Source organism: Sprattus sprattus (assembly GCF_963457725.1).
Source record: "Sprattus sprattus genome assembly, chromosome: 10".
NCBI classification, from domain to species: domain Eukaryota; kingdom Metazoa; phylum Chordata; class Actinopteri; order Clupeiformes; family Clupeidae; genus Sprattus; species Sprattus sprattus.
Window position 1 is genome coordinate 18,363,247 of NC_137908.1, and position 18,536 is coordinate 18,381,782.

The following is an 18,536-nucleotide window of genomic DNA, read 5'->3' on the forward strand; positions in this document are numbered from 1 at the left end:
ATCTGTCAGGATTCAAACGAGGACCCAAATGCAGATCGATTAAAGCAGGATTTATTCCACAAAAAACACAGAGGATCAAAAAGGCAACCACAAAAACAGGGCACACGACCACTGTAAGCTTCCACGCCAAAAAACACAAAATGCTTCTGTAAGTAACAATTCAAAAAGTATTCCTTCAAGGAGACTAAAGCAGGCAGGCAAAGTAACAAAAAACACGATAACTCACGGTACAGGGTGGCACAACAGAAGCGACAATCCGACAGGGAACAAGATTCAAGACGGGTTTAAATAGGCAGGGTAATCATTGGGCACAGGTGAGGAGCAGCACAGGTGGAACAGATCAAGGACAGACAAGGGGCAGAGCACATGGCTACCACAACACAGGCACAAGGCTAACAAAACAAAAACACATGGCATGTTAAAACAGAAACAGAGTCCAAAATACTGACAACATCTAAAAAGGAACATAAAATTGTGGCTGTGTACTGCTCAATCTTCCACCGAAGTACCGCTCTAGTCTGACGTCTATTCAGCTTGCCACACTTGGGAACAGTGACGATGTACACACCACAAACTCGGCTCTGCAGCTCATCCCATGAATGCATGTTCCTTACACATAAGGCACCATTTGAAAGGGGATTAAACAGGCTTTCTAACGCTATAGGATTTATTGCCAAGAAGCATTGTAAAGCAAAGAAATAAATCTACCAAATACAATTTACTTTTTGTGCTGAGTTTATTTACCTTCTGAAAATTACTCAAAACATAAGCAAATGTGAGGTGACTTTTGAGATACTGTAACTAATCCATAAATTGTTGTGTCTCCTCAGAATGCTGTTGCGGGTGTGCATAACATCAGACAACAACCTTGTCCTCCAGAATCTGTGGATCGGCTTAAAGATATTCTCAGAGAGATGCTTGGACTGACTGGACAGTTTTCTTTACAATTTGAAGATCCAGACTTCGACAATGCACTTTGTAATTTACACAGCATTGAGGAGTTGCCTGCGGACAAAGCAGTCCTAAAAGTGGTGTGGAACAACATTGCCTCAAATGATTCTCAGACATTTGCATCAGACCTGTCCGACACAAACTCTGTTTCGTCGCTCGATACGGCAAGCACATCGAGTCACTCAGAGAATTTAGGATCTCCAAACTTTCACAAAAGTCTCAAAACATTAAAAGATTTGCCATTGCCAGGATCAATTGCAGTTCCAAAATTCTCCCTTGATGTTGAGATTCGTCTTAAAAATGGCAACGAGATATACAGGCAGACCAAAACTCCTTGTTCCATCTAGAGAAATGAGATCTGCCATTTGTACCACGATAGTGGACTCCATTTTTGAATCTGGGTGCTACCCGGAAAAGCAAGATATGAAGTTTTATATGTGACCATAGACATAATAGGATGTGACTGGCAAGCTCGTGGGAGCAACTTCCGGATCAGTCCGTTGGCGGCAAAGCACACGGACCCAGTAGCAGGGGAGTTTGCGTCATCTGTTGAACAGGGGGGCGTGCCCGCAGTGGAGTTCAGTGCAGACGTGAAATGTTCTCACTGCTTTTGTTCATACAGGGGGTTTTGGGCGATTTTGATGCACAAAATTATGTTTCTGTGTGAAAAGTTGCAATTCCGTTTTCAGTGGTCCATTACATTTCAGATGGTCCATTCCGCGAATTCCGTCCGTTTTCGCGGAAAACTATTGGCCCTACTCATTCCAGTTTCCTCAAAGAGGTAAGGCCACTCTAGTAGGATCTCTTCGGTCTCCTTTGGTCCTGATAAAATGTCTTTTCTCCGAGAGGGAAACGTCGCCATAATTAGTCTCTGTATTTTCTCAGCATCTTTGTCTTTGTTTTTGAACATTTTTACTAGCTGTTCTTGCTTTTGCAATTGTTTTGTTTCACCAACAAGAAGTTCTGGCTCTGGATTTATGCACCCATACGCATCTTTATGCACTTTCTTTGCATCGTCAGGGCTGCCACTTTCGGAATGCCAAGCAGGAGGAGCTTGAAGTTGTCTATAATTATCCATTCGAGATATTAACTGTTTAACAAGTGAGTCATACCCGGTGCCAACAACCTGGCCCTCAATCTCATCTCGGAAGGATTTAGGGTAGCAAATTACCATTTTCCTAGTTATTTCAGTGATGTGCCTCTTTCCTGCTTTCTTGCACACAAAAGTTATTTCAGCAACCACAATCCTGATAATCTCTCTTCTCTCTGCTGCAGACGGCCTCCTCTCTGTATCCAGCACCTTTTTTGAACTTGAGGGCATCTTACTCCAGGTTACTTCAAAGTTGAAATGCCAGCTACTGTCTTCTCTGGCTGAAAGGGAGGACCCACATGATGATGTAGATCAGGGGTGCACAACCTTTTTTTTAACCAAGATCTACTTTTGAAGTTCATGACATGCCAAGATCTACCAAGTCAAACACAAGGGCCGGGCAATAACAAGTAACAAGGAACCCCGAGTGCAGGTCAAATGTGGTTGTTTTTTTATTTGCACAGGAGAATAAATAGTAAGTTAAGTCCAATAAACGAGGAAATGATCAATGTGTCAAAAAATAGGTTGTCAAAACAGAACTTAACAAGCTCACAAGAACTTCACATCATCTCTCTCTCTCTCTCTGTCACATCAGACACACCAAAACTACAGAAAAGAGCAGCCAAGAACTCCCAATCTAAATAAAACACCACAATTAATACACACACACACACACTCCAGCCAGGCAAGTCCAACACACACACACACAAAATTAGAGATAACTTCATAGCAGGCAGGAGGAGAAGGGAAGTCCAGTATTTCAGAATGCTTAACGGGGCATTGGCACTGGCAGAGAAACCGGCAGATGGATTCAAACTGGAAAACAGATAAAAATAGGAAAATACTAAGTACAAACTATGTGGATGTGAAGATGTAACATACTCTTTAAAGTACAATATATGAATAGGACTATGCCTAATTCAAGATAAGAATAATATAATAATATTAATAAAAAGAAAACTTCTCTACCTTAGTGAGACTTCTGGCACTGGGAGGAGTCAGCAAGCTTCTCATAATCCGGGCGGTAGGAGCTGAGCGCCAGCCTTAGGCAGGCCGCAAGGTGGTCATCAGTCAATGTCGTTCTGTACTTCGACTTGATGATTTTCATGTGAGAAAAGGCAGACTCAAACAAATATGTTGATCCAAAAAAGGAAGACATATTCAGTGCACATTGTCTGAGGCTTGGATACTTCTCTTCCAGCAACAGGTTCCAAAATTCGCCACTTATGCCAGGTGTTGCTCTTGCTTTTAGCTCAATGTCATTTGTGAGAGTAAGAATTTCGTTCTCCACAGCACTGCCGTCCAGGCTGAAGAGCGTGGCTATTTGGGGGGCAATGCAATCAACATCAACATTTGCAAATAGAAAGCATAGGAACTGGGCAACGGGCTCAATGGAAGCAAAGTCCGCAAACCGGCGCTCAAACTCCGATAGAATGCTTTGAATTTGTTGCGCATAAGCATCTGACAGCTCCACACTTAATAATTTGTCTTATTTCTATCGGCTTCAGGACTCCTGCAAGGTCATCCGGCTCCACATACTTAAAGTCCTCAGCTGAACAGACTCCAATGTTTTTCATGACCTCTACTGCTCACTGTACAGTGTCTTCTTGGCTGAACACAGAGTTGAGGGATGAGGTCAGGTCAGTCACCCAGTCCTTCATGACTGCAAGAGGGGTGAAAGATGTTATTGTTTAGTGGATTTCAGATTGTGTAATACACTTTTCACCACAATTACTATGTTACTTTGGCTAACATACTTCAAAATGAAAACCTCAACACTTACATTAATCAACAACACTGTGCTTAAGAGAGATGACTGGGCGTCCATTCAGACTGTAAAGAGGTAATGGGTAGAAATCCAGGCAATGTTCTGCATTTATGCAGTGCATGTCCTCAGCTGCTTGTTTGACTTCATAGAGTCCATACTCTGAAAAATACAATGAAGTGTGTGGTGTCACCAGAAAACACATCTCTTTGTCATCTTTCACCAAAACAAACTTGACTGACTCATCAGACTCCCGTTTTAGGCAGAGAAAAGATCCCTTTTTGTAAAGTGTTCCCTTAAAGACAACCTCAGTGGACACAGACTCTGGTTCTGTTAACATGTGTACTTCAACTGCATTACGGACTGCATCACTGTATAGGTGAGCGTGATATGGAGTTGAGTTTTTGGTTGTCAGCACAGGTGCAAAAAAGGAGCTTGCACTAATGCCTCTCTCACATTGTTGCGTTGGAATGCGTTGATCCAACGGAAGGCGGAGGAGGAGTCTGGCGCATCGGGTTCTGTTGATACCGGAGACGTTATAGTGAGATTGACAGGTCATCAAACCAATCACGTCACTAGCAAGCTTTTACCCTGTGAGTAGCATGCTATCATTTGACAGGGTGCTCAGAGACCTCGCAAATCCTATGATACGTATTTTTCAGTTACAATAAAGGGGTTTTTACATTGTACAGTGTCTATTTCTCAGTAACTTTTAAAAGATCTAACCCCAAAAAAAGTCGAACAACCAAACTTGTAGGTACAAATACGACCATCTACGGAGTTTGACAGCCATCTTTTTTTTTTTTAGTTTGCTGCTCTGTAGACATGAGCATATACGGGATATGATTGGCTAGCGCCTGTGCTGTCAGTTATGCATGAAAGGCAATATGATTGGCTGACGCATGCATTGCCTCTCGAAAAGTTCAACCTTCTTCAACTCTTGCCGCAAGCAAAGCATGAAACGCAACGCATGCGAACCAAACGGAGCCACAATTCAGTTTGGCAAAGGATGACGTCAACCCATTCAAAGTGAATGGGGATGCGTTAACCCTGACGCATCAACGCATTCCAACGCAACAATGTGAGACAACTGTAAGGGTTGTTTGGAGGAGTTGGTGCTGGTTTGCAAGAGACTGGCACACATTCTTAAAGTTTTGTGTCCTCCTTATACACCTCTTGAAGTAGGAGTGTTTACTCTCAAATCTCATTGTCCATAGTCGTATAAGGGGGCCCAGTTTGAGTATCAATGCAGTATAATGAAGATAGTGGTGCTTGTGTTTTAGACGATCAGAAGGAAACACAGCTTTCCTTGTTTCCAGATATTCAACTACAACAACGTTGAGGTAAGCGACCTGGGCAGTGGTGATTGTAGGTGCACACACACTAGTTCTACAAATGATCTTAAAGTGATCACTAGTTCCCATGCTGGGTCATAAGGATCAACTGTGTCACCAATAATGACAGGCAGGAGTCTAAGCAGAAACCAGTTCTCAGCTGTTTGGCCACCTATCGTTTTGGCGTGTTCGCTCACCTGACAGAGAGCTGAGCTGGAATCTGAGTCCTTGCAGGCAAATTGTTTAATTTGTCTGTTCAGCTGAGTGTATGTGAAAAAATGCTTGACTTTGATAAAGAAGCGTAGGTAATTGGCTAAGTCATAAGCTACAACTCCCTCAAACAAGTCATGGCCTATGCATGGTGAAAGGCCTGGCTGACCTACATGGAAATATTTCTGAGAGTTGAAGACTGAGTCACAATATATGCCTTTGATATTATCGACATCACTCTCCTGCAATAATTGCACTGCTTCTTTGTAGGTATCAACTGTTCGTACAGGAAAGCTCAGACCCACATTTTCAAGTTGGTCTCTTTGTACCTCACAATACCTGCAAAAATACTTGGAAGTGCTGAAATTCTGTGTGTAGCCACCAATGCAATGTGACCCCAAATTGTCACCTACAATAGTTATTACTGTTGCCCGAACCGCATGACCAGCAGTGGTCAAAATTCTGTGTTCTTCAAGCTGTCTCAGGTCTGGCAACATTCTAGAAAACGCTGTGTCTGGGCCAAAGGATTTAAAATCTGTCTCTCTGCACAACATAATTAACTGCAGATTGTTAATACTAGAACGATGGAATGGCTCAAAGTCAGCAATTGTGAAGTATACTCCCAGACGCTTATGTTTTTTCCTGGATGACCCAAGTGGGTTGACAACTTCAAACGCATCCTGGTACAAGATGAGTTTTAAGATTGTCACCTCGTTGCATAAAAAGTTCATTGGATTTGGATTTGAAGACTGAGCCATCATAAATATCACTTAAAATACCATTTAAAAACTACACGATTTTGAGACTTAACACACTCTTGCCACACAACAGGATCTTTAAGAAGGGCTCTTAAAGTGTCAGCCAGGGGTATGTATTGTGCATATCTGTCTCTTCTATGTTCATCGGTGCCCAAGTAAACATTTTCTGGGTGCACATAGCAAAAGTTATTCTGAAAATACTGCCTTCTGGTATATTCAGTGGAGAGATGAGAGCTACATGAAGCATGAAAATCAGTCTCCGGAAGGCTCTGAAAAACTCAATCTCTGTATCGGACATGCAAGTTTTCATTCTAATTGTCTCTAAGCTTGTCTTTAGTGTTCTGATGACATAGGTCATTCAAACCATTGATCTCTTCAACAATCATTTGAATAGTCGATGAGGGAACAAGATATTTTGCCTGGAGCTGCATGTAAAACAGGCAGAGATTTCTCATGTACAAAGACCCAATATCAACATCTTCTGTAACCTGAGATGGATTTTCACTTTGGTCCATTCCAATATCAGTTTCATTGGACTCAATCTGAGAGGACACAGATGGCTCAGAGTATGTGACTAGTATTTACATTAGTTTCATGTTTATGTGTTCTTGAAACGTGGGATGTAAAGGATGACAACTTTAAACGCCTTGTTGCAATTGCTGAATGGGCAATGTACTAACTCGTTTTTAATCAAATGTGCCTTGAGGTGTGCAAGAAGATCTCTCAAATCTGTGCATTGCTTCTTACAATTATCATCATCACACACAAATGACTGTTGTGTCTCATCCAACTGTGAAACAGGGCTATTGTGGGAACGGTAGACATGAGCCTTTAGGGCTGTGTACTTCGTAATTTTTGTTTGCAATCTGAGAAGCAACATGGATAATAACCATTTGCCTCATGTCTATGCAAAATCTGGATAATAATTGCTCTTTCAAATCTAAAGCTCTGATGCATAGCTAACTAGCTAGCTAGCAAAAATGTGCTGATGCCCAGCTAACTAGCTAGTTAGGCGAGAAAAATCTAGCTCAACAAATGAAGCCACCATCGAACATTTCTTACAGCACGTCATATGGACTGTAGTTGGATACATTTTTTACCTTCTGCACTTCGGGAAGTAGAACGAAACAATGTGAAAATCCGCTTCTCTGTAGAACTTCTTCTCTGTAAAATCGTATTCTCTTCTCTCTCAAGGATCCGTCAGTTGCTCTGAAATACTGCCAGCATCGGTAGCAGAGTAAATACCTATTGGTGGGTTTGACTATCAGTGAGTTTTCAAATGATGCTGAAACAAGAATTATCTTTGCACCATAAAAGTTGAGTGGGTTAACAGTATACAAATAATGTAATCAAATTGTAATTTGCTTGTACAAGTTCAGAAAATGTTAACCCTTTAAGCGCCAAAGTCGCAAAATTGCGACGAGCTGCGTTAATGGATTTAACTGCCTGTAGAGCCGAGCAGAGTGTCAAATTTGCTTTATACTCCCCTCCACTAGTTGGCAGACATCCCAAACTTATAGATGGGCAGAGATAAGGCCTCTGCTGCTAAAAAACTCCTACTGTTTATATGACTTTTGTGGTATAATAGTGGTCATAATTTGCAACTGTTGGCTTTCAATTCACTGTTTGCTTGTCCATTTGATATGTGGATAACATAACAGATGGATGGAGGGGTGGATATGATGAAAAAAGTTCAACAATATCAACAATATAATTTATTTCCTGAGAATTACCAAATTCCAATATGGCCGCCACCATATGACGTCATAATATGCAAATTAGATAGGAAAATGTACTACCTACATAAACTTCAGGTCATTCCCAATATGTTTCCCATTTACACTTTGTCTCTATCTCTAACCATTTAGAAGCCATAGCCTTTTGAAATTTAGATGTCAAAATCAAGTATTTAAAAAAAAAAAAAAAAAAAAAAAAACGGCACCTAAAGGGTTAAATGACAATGCTTTCAGAAACCATATGATTTCCAAATTCTGGACATTGTGCAAGGAAGAAATATAAATGATACTTTTGATAATGTACAATATTGATCCAAAGTGATTTATTGGGAAAATGGTTAACAGAGATAAGAAAAGCACACACTCAAACTCCTCACAAACCACTTATCCACAAGATTTTGGGGTGTCTGTGAGAATTGGTGCCTATTTAGCGACAAGATTGACGCTCCCAGCTGCATTCAGGTTCCCAATCTCACAAGCACATACAGCTGTCTCACTCATACTCCCAGCTGAATGTCATCAGTATCATTCACCTTCCCAGCTGCACTGCATACTGCACCGGGAGTAACGTGACTGTCTTGTCCGGCTTGTAGCCGTGTAGTAGAGATGCACGGTTGGTGGTCGCACCCGTGGACTCCGTGGTTAAACCGCAGATCGGGCGGACGACGTGCCAAAAAAATAATATTTAATTCAATTCGGGCGGGTGGCGGTTTACCCAACGAAATTCAAAATATCTACACATTGTTCAATGTCGTTACCTACATCCAAGCACATTTTGAAATAATCCAATTTTCATCAGGCAGTAAATTGGCCTAGTTCCGTGTATGCTGAAAGGCAAGCAAAGGAAGCAAAAAAGTTTAAATTAAGTGACGATCCATCCCATATCGCGTCTCCTTGCAGCGCCGCAAACCTGCAAGCTATGAGTCAGCTGTCAGTATTGGAAGAAGCCTCAGCGTGTCGTAAATAAAACTGCCTGGGTTATTTTGTTTCGTTAGGCTATTAGTTATATTTAAAAACAGCCAGTCATTGTAGCCTACCACTCGTGGAATAAGGAATTTCAAAGAGATGATGGAGTGATTTGACTCAGAAGTGACATTGGGCATTGGCAGCGCGAGATGTTCAGAACAAGTTAAACTTCTAGCTCAGTAACATCACCAGCTAAGAAAGAAGGTAAGAAAAATAATAGGAAAACTTTGATTTGCAAGGCAAGCAGGCAAGTGTTGGGGTTGTTACAGTATAAAGCCTACAATGCGGTGAAATTTCGGAATTAATAGGCTCGTGTCGCCGTTTCCTTTCATTTTGGTAAAAAAAAAAAAAAAAAAAAAAACAGTAGGCTATATTGCCATATTAAAATGGTGTACCAAATTGCGTTTTATTACAATGATAAACAACTGAGGCCTACTAGCCTATGGTAAGGTCAGGTTTGCCGATGTGCTTGGTTATTTATTTATTTTTCTACCTGTGCATCGATCGGAGACAGACGTCACTTCACTGATAATATTCTGGGGATAGGCTACAACATAGCCAATAGGCTATCATACTAGGGATTTTATCCTTTAAATATCTTTGCAGTATTGGATCAGTCTCCTTTCAAGAACAGGCAAGAACTTTCTAGCCTCGCGTCAGCAGCGCCTATACCAAAAAACAACAGGCGGATGGCGACGGATGTGGTTTTGAAAATTGGTAAAAAAAAATAGGTGCGGACGGATCAGGCGTTTTGTGATGCGGTTGAAGATGAAATAATAGCCCATCCGCGCAGTAGAGATGCGCGGTTGGCGGTTGCACCCGCGGACTCCGCGGTTAAACCGCGGATCGGGCGGGTGACGTGACAAAAAATAATATTTTAATTAAATTCGGGCGGTTGGCGGTTTAACCAACGAAATTCAAAAATATATACACATTGTCAAATGTCGTTACCTACTTCCAAGCACATTTTGAAATAATCCAATTCTCATCAGGCAGTAAATTGGCCTATTTCCATGCATGCATACAGCGTTTATCTGAGAAGATGGCAGCGCAGGCGAAGGTAGTTAGGGAAAAGATAAAAAAGGGAGAACTAAAAACAAAGGAAAGAGAAGGTCGGAAAAGTGCTGTCTGGAACAATTTTTATGAAGTGGTGAATCCAGATGACACCAGTGCAGGCTATGTAATTTGCAAAAGCTGCGAAGGTGTCTATGTCCATGACAGTCACAAGACGGGTACGTCTAACATGGTGCATCACAAGTGTGCTAAAGCTCAAACCTCCACAAGCCTTATGACAAGTTTCGTCCGTCGAGATCCCAATAGAGTACCACAGGATGTCAAATCAAAGCTGACAGATTCATGTGTGGACCTGTGCTCTCTTGATATGCGCCCGTTCGATATAGTGTCTGGTAAAGGATTTCACAAAGTGGCCCAGACGTTAATTGACATAGGTGCTAAATTCGGTGCCGTTGACGCTGGTGCCATCTTACCCCATAGGCAAACGGTCTGCGACCGGGCAAAGAAGCAGGCTTCCATTGATAAGAAGACACTTTCGGATGCCATCCAGAGCGCTCTAAGCAGCAACGGTGGTATTGCCGTAACCACAGATATGTGGACTGATGAGTTTAAAAAGAGGGCATACACAGTCCTTACGTGCCACTACATCAGTGAGTGGAAGCTGGTAAATCGTATTTTGGCAACTGTGGAATTTGACCCTACCCTGAAAAAAACCAGCGAAAACCTCCATGAGCAGATTACCAGTGTGTTAATGTCTTACGGAATACAGACAGACAAAATTGTTTTTGTCAGTGACCAGGGCTCAAACATAAAGGCCGCACTCCGATCCTATCACTGGATTCCGTGCTCCGCACACATCATTAACACGGTGCTGAGACATACGTTCAGTACAAAGGGCGCTGATTCCGACAGCATTGAGGATGTAGTGGATCTGATGGATTAATGCAAAGAGCTTGTTGCTTACCTGAAGCGAACCGGTGCGATCGCCAGCCTAAAGCACACCGTGAATCAAGAATGTGATGTGCGGTGGAACAGTAAAGTCACTATGTTGGAATCCATACAGAGACAATATCAGGATATAAAAGAGCTGCTACAGAACAGAGACCAAGCACATCGCCTTGATGGCATCCACCAGGATCAACTCACACACTTGATCGACTTTCTCACCATTTTCAAGTTAGCAATCACCGAGCTTGAAGGGGAACTTTACCCAACGATTCACATGGTGTTGCTCTGGTTTTCCAAGCTCAAAAAACACTGTGAGCCCAAGTTTGGAGACCCACCTTATATGAAAACTGCGCTCTCGCGCGTCTGCCCTGCTTGATGATAAGATGTGCCCTACTGCTACTCATAAAATTGCCACCTTTCTCCACCCGAAATTCAAGTCCCTTAAAATGCTGGCAGAAGAGGACAGACGAGAAGTGCTTAAGCAAGTTCGGGAGCTTTTACCAGAGGAAGGTGTCCGTCTCAGTCATGATGGAGAAGAAATCAACCCAGCCACCGAGCCCATGCCAGCAACAGAGCTAGGTGGTGAGTCAATACTTTGCTTAGGCTATTAAGTCTAATTAGGCTCTTGATTGTGTGTTTTTCATTATAAGTGTAAAATGTTAGGCTATGTACCGACATGGATCAATATTATATTCCATCGGTCTTTTGTAGGTGAGAGCGCAATACCGAAAAAGCCAAGGATTGACTTCACGGAATGGGAGGAGGATACAGCAGGCCTAATTGTGGATGAGGTAGAGGGGTACTCCTCTACAAATTTCCATATAGACGCGGGATCAGCAGAGGTAAATCTACTCTCCTTTTGGGAGAAACAAGGCCAGTCGTTCCCACGACTACAGCAGCTGGCAAAGCGTATTCTTTGCGTTCCAGCAACAAGTGCTGCGAGCGAGCGCTCCTTCAGTGCAGCAGGGCGCGTTATAGAAGCCAGGCGCTCTCGCCTGAATCCTGACACTGTGGATGCTATCTTATTCCTCCATAGTGCTAAAACACATTCTTAATAGAACAAAGGTTAGGCATATCAGCAGAGGTTTATTTTGGTTAAATTAGGATGGCTACGTTTATAGCTTTGGGCGCACCACAATTGATAGCTTAATGTGACCGGGGTGCGGTGGCTTTAGTCCACCCACCGTTGACCTTCTGACCTCAAGGAGCAGGCCACCGTCAATAATTCTCAGAGGCTAAGAGGGTCGAATTGAAACACATTTATTTTATTTCCAAGGATAAAAGCAAGGGGAAAGAGTCTTTAATAGAAAGAACGGGCTGAGGGTGCAGTCTCTGCCCTGGCCGTCTTAGGCCCGGTCGTCCAAACCACCGGCTGATCCACCACCGCTCCCCCCCCCGGTTGAATACTGCGTGGTAGCCTGTCGGGTCCCCACGACAGATGACTAAATGGAGCTTAGGCCCTTCTGCTGCTACTGTGTCTGGCACCACTCTGGACGCACGACCTGTAGACAGGAGGAGAAAACTCGCACTTCACACGTGAGACACACTCTGGAGGTAACTACACTACAACAGCACACCACAGCAATAGTTCACAGTGAAGGCACACTTTTAGGCAGGTCACTGCGTCCCGATTACTACTTAACAGCAGTTCCAGTGTCTGGGCACAGTAGTCCAAGCGGGTCGTAGCTCAGGCACAGAGGGGTAGCAGCTTAGATACATAGGCGAGGTAGCAGCTTAGGCACACAGGCAGAGCAGCAGCTTAGGCACACAGGCAGAGCAGCAGCTTAGGCACACCGGCAGAGCAGCAGCTCAGGCACACAGGCAGGGTAGCAGCTCAGGCACACAGGCAGGGTAGCAGCTCAGGCACACAGGCAGGGTAGCAGCTCGGACACACAGGCAGGGTAGCGGCTTGGACACACAGGCAGGGTAGCGGCTTGGACACACAGGCAGGGTAGCGGCTTGGACACACAGGCAGGGTAGCGGCTTGGACACACAGGCAGGGTAGCAGGACAGTCAGGCTATGAGCCGTAGCTGGGGCACAAGCAAGACAACAGTTAGGTCCGCCTAGCTTGGGGCTAGCCACAGCAGGACAGGCAGGATAGCAACTTAGAGGCACGGGCAGGGTAGCAGCTTGGTCCGCCCATAGGGCCATCCACAACAACTGAAATTACACGCCGTTAGCGGCACTCGGTCATAGACTCGAGAATGCACCGTTACTTAGCTCGTCATGTTCCGATCCTCGTTACGATCATAGATCCTCTTCGCTCTGGTTCCAAGGTTCTCCTCCACAGCCAGTACGGCCCCGGCAGCCCATCGGTGCTCCCCGCGAGTTGACGTGTCGTCCTCTCTCCCCGATGCCTTGTGTGAAACTGAAAGTCACAAGTTTAAAGTACGTTTCCCCTTCCCCGTACACCAATCACACGCCTCCCAGCTCCCGCTGTACACCTGTACAGAGTTAACGTAATTACTAGCCGGCATCCCAATGTTGTTGTGCGTCAGGAAAGTCGTCCGGGGGGGAAACTCCATAGCGGAACTTTTTAGTTCCGCTTGTTATGCGGGGTCACCCGGTGACATTAAGGCTTAGGACACACAATAGCCTATATGCCGTTTTTTTTTCTTATTTGAACTGTTTGCAGCTAAAGGCTAGGCCTAATGCATTAAGATATTTATTTATTTTGTATAATATTTTTTTTCTGCCTGTTGTTTCTTCTTAAAAAAGGCATTGTCTGATGCTATCAATAAAGGTTCATCTTTCGCGGAATTGGTGTTTTCCGATGTTTCACTGAGTCCTCTCTCTCTCTATCACACACACACACACACACACACACACACTAACGGAAGCATAAAAGTTTAAATTAAGTGACGATCCGTCCCATGTCGCGTCTCCACAAACCTGCAAGTTATGAGACAGCTGTCAGTATTGGAAGAAGCTTTAACGTCTCGTAGATGAAACTGCCTGGGTTATTTTGTTTCGTATAAGTTATATTTTAAAACAGCCAGTCATTGTAGCCTACCAATCGTGGAATATGGAATTTCAAAGAGATGATGGAGTGATTTGACTCAGAAGTGACATCAGGCATTGGCAGCGCGAGATGTGCAGAACAAGTTCAACTTCTAGCTCAGTAACATCAACACCTAAGAAAGAAGGTAAGAAAAATAGTCGGAAAACTTTGATTTGCAAGGCAAGCAGGCAAGTGTTGGGCTTGTTACAGTAGCCTACCTTCAATGCGGTGAAATTTCGGAATTAATAGGCTTTTAAGGCGTTTCCTTAAAAGGCTATCTTTCATTTTGCAAAAAAAAAAAAAAAAAACACAGGCTATATTACCATATTAAAATGGTGTACCAAATTGCGTTTTATTACAATGATAAAAAAGTGTAGGCCTAGCCTATGGTAAGGTCAGGTTTGCCGATGTGCTTGGCTATTTTAAAGTTTCTCCCTGTGCATCGATCGGAGACAGACGTCACTACACTGATAATATTCTGGGGATAGGCTACAACATAATAGGCTTTCATACTAGGGACTTTATCCTTTAAATATCTTTGCGGCATTGGATCAGTCTCCTTTCTAGAACTTTCTAGCCTCGCGTCAGCAGCGCATATACCGCAAAAACAACAGGCGGATGGCGGGCGGGTGCGGTTTTGAAAATTGGTGAAAAAAATTGTTGCGGATGGATGGCGGGCGGATCATGCGTTTTGTGATGCGGTTGCGGATGAAATAATAGCCCATCCGCGCATCTCTACAGTGTAACTACTGATTGCTAAACACATTACAAAGCATTGTCACACATTACAATTGGTTTTAATGTCAAGTGTTTATTGAAGTGAAAACTACTGATCAATCAGAGCAGGGCAATACGAAAATAAATAATAAACCAAAAACAATAGCCACATTCTTTTATAATGTGTAGAGAGTGTTATATATCTATATATAACAAGAGGGTGGTGTGGTGTAGGGATGGGAACCGAGAACCGGGTCTTGTTTAGAACCGGTTCCCAATGAGCCGAATCTTTGGAATCGTTAGCCAAATTCATAACCGGGTCTGTTAACCAGTGTTGCCAGGTACGCGGTTTTACCGCGGAATTGGGCTTCTTTTGAAGTGTTGCCGCGGGTTAAATTCTCTGTCCGCTGGTTCGCGAAGACCTATTTTGCATGCAAATTATATGAATACAAATCCATATTTTAAATCAAATGATTTATTTATACCCAAATCCTACCAAACTTCAGATCAGCACGTACACACATGGGGCATGTGACGCGACGTGGGACACGCCCACATACACACAAGCACCATGCTCTCAGTCTGCCACGAGACTCCCAGACCCACCGCTAAAAAAAATAGATATCTACTATCTATCTAGCTGTCATAGCTGATAGCTGATATACTACTATCTATGTCTAGCTGATATACTACTATCTATCTAGCTGTCACGTTAACACACAATTTTTTGAAGGAACAATATTGGGCTGGTTTTTGGGCTGGTTGTATTGGCCATTGGGCTGGTTTTGATTGGCCATTGAGCTGGTTTTGTCACACAGACCTGGCAACCCTGCTGTTAACGGGTCTATGTGCCGTTTGCGCATGCGCGAACTCTAATAATAATCAGACCGCAGGAGAAATGGCAACTCGACAGAAGCGATCTAAAGTGTGGCTTTATTTCACCCGAACGGATGCAAACACGGTCACTTGTAACCTCTGTAAAAAAAAATGTATTTCCTCAAAGGGAGGAAGTACATCTACCATGAATAAGCACTTGAGCACACATGGTATAAAATTACAAGAATGTCATGTTTTCAATGCCAGCAGCAGCTCAACTAACGTCGGCACTTCATCCCTAACTTGCCAAGGTAAACTCCTCAAAATGTTTTATCATAAGTCATAACGGTGTTACTCGTGTGTTATCAGCAAACGTTTGCGTTTTCGTGTTAACCATAACTAAACTTAGCATTGAATTGCTTAACGATGTTGGACATTGTCATATATTATATATAACTTACATAACTAGGCTAGCTTAACTGTAGAATCTTCTATTTTCAGCCGTTGGCTAGAGGCAGGGGCAGTGCTTGCCTCCCCTCTGTTGGTTCTGGTTAGGCTGTACAAAAGACTCCGTTAATAATAACGCGTGCAGCTCCCTCAGTTTGACAGTTTGATATTGATAAGTTTCTCGTAGCCAATTCAGTGGCAGCAATAGCTAAGTGTTAATAAATATACTGAGTGCCTAGTTTGTACATGATACAAGTAAGTATGTTTCAGTACGTGATTGTGTTTGTAGTGGACTTTACATTGCCATTAGAAGCGTTAAGCATAATAGTTCGCTATTAGCAATACAACCAAGCAACCTACAAGAAAATATACAGTCAAGCTGGAGACACAATTAGCCCTGAGCGATCGCGTATCCTCCCAGAGAAGGCAGACATGCACATTTTTCTGCACAAAAATTGTAAATAGTCTTTGCCACTGCTAGTAAAAAAATGTTGGCAGCTCACTTAATAATATACCCTTTTACAAAAGGAAGGAGCATTGTTATTTTTATGAACGTTTATATTAAACAGAACACATTTTATTTAAGTTATGTAAGTTTTATTTAAATGTGTATGTAAACATTCTAAAAATTTATATAAAAGAACATTAATGTAAAAAACCCGTTTGTGCTCTTTTTTCACCCCTTACCCAATTATAAGAATCGTTAAGAGAATCGATAAGGAATCGGTTCGATAAGCAGGAATCGATAAGGAACCGGAATCGTTAAAATCTTATCGGTTCTCATCCCTAATCGTTGGTTAGTATACAAGTCTTATAAAGGTTTGTCTCTGGACCCCCGGCAAGGCGGCGTGCGCACTTCGTGCACACTCGACGCGTCGGGTTGTCTTCTTCCTGAGCCTTGTTAAAAGGCGTCTCAGTGGAAGCGATATATGAGGCAGCAAGCTGGAGTTCTCGCCACACTTTCATTAGATTCTATATGTTAGATGTGGCTGAGACCAATTTTTTAGTTACAATGCGTTCTGCAGCCAAGCGATCTCCGAATCGCCAGAGCCTAGGAATAACTAAATAGTACAGGTGTTCATCAGCTCTTACGTTGTAAAAGGCAGTGAACAGAGCCCTAAACATTGACAGTTTAGTTGGTGTTAGAAAGTGCTCTACAGGATGGCGATCTCCGAATCCCCAGACCCAGAGGAGAGTTACGAGTTTTATGTGTTCGTCAGCTTCTACGTGGAAGAATGCAGTGAACAAAGACCTAAACGGTGACCGTTTAGTGGTGTATTAAAAATAACTCTAAGCTTACGATCTCTGAATCTCCAGAGCCTGAAGAGAGTTACGAGTTGTATGTGTTTGCCAGATTCTACGAGGTAGAATACAGTGAACAAAGCCCTAAACGTTGACAGTTTAGTGGTCTTTTAAGAAATAACTCTGTAGGCCGACGATCTCCGTATATCCAGAGCCTGCGGAGAGTTACGAGTTTTATGTTTTTGTCAGCTTCTACGTGGTAGAATGCAGTGAACAAAGCCCTAAACGTTGACAGTTTAGTGGTGTAGGCTATTAAAAATAACTCTGTAGGCTGACGATCTCCGAATCTCCAGAACCTGAGGAGAGTGTTTTGTGTTCATCGGCCCTATTGAAGGAGTGCCATGAACAAGTGTTCATCAGCCTCGGCTTGGCTAACGCAATTAACTAATTAATGGGTAATCCTATGATCAGGGAGATCGGTGATCCCCTTGGCATATGTGCACATTGAGAACCTATAGCGTTCACAAGCACGGGTAAGGCCCTATGAACGTTCACCACCAGCTGCTGTATGAACCTCCGTGAGGGCAAAGCATAATAAAGTTGGGGTGATATGGCAATCACTGTATTTACACGCGCTAATGGAAACTGTCCCGTTTATTATATCGCAGTTTCTGCGATAAGGAACGTCTCGGTTACTTACGTAACCTCGGTTCCTTAAGCACGGAACAAGATATAATAATAGTTGCGTGATACAGTGTTTTCTCTTCTTTTGGGTGGGTGTTTCGACGCTCAGACTTTGATCCAAGGAAGATGGAGAAGCGCGCCTTGGGTTTTATAGGCTCCGGTGGGGGCGGGGCAAGAGCCCGGCGCACTTCTCCCTGCCTAGCGGCGTGAATGAATAAGTTCTTCGAACAAGTCCATGACACTAGGTCAAGTCCCGTTTATTATATCTTGTTCCGTGCTTAAGGAACCGAGGTTACGTAAGTAACCGAGACGTTTCGAATCATTTTCTTAATCAGAAGACTGGAGGCTGGTTGCAGAAATCTGGAAGTTTACTTTTATTGCTTCACTAAAAGAGAACAACAAACAGAGGTATAAAATAGGGGATGTAGTTGAATCCCCAGAAAGGACTGTATAGCTGGTTACTGAATGAATGAGTGACAATCGCCACAGGCTGTCCGGTAAGAACAGTGCAAGAATGCCAATGTCCAATGTTGTTGAAGGTTTATTGCACACACACATGAAGTGAAGACATGATGACTGATGAATGAACCATGAATATAATTATCCGTGTAAAGGACTTATATCCAAGGAAAATGATGAACTGAATGAGACAATGATCCGTGGTTTCTATGGAATGACATGAATAACAAATATATACAAATATTACAATTATGCACAACAATGAATATATATATATACGATGAAACAGACCAAGTAAAGAACACACATATATACACAAACACTCACATTCTTAAACGACGCACGGCAAGTGAGTGAAAGTCTCTGAATGAAAGTCTCTGAATCCTTAGTGCTCCTC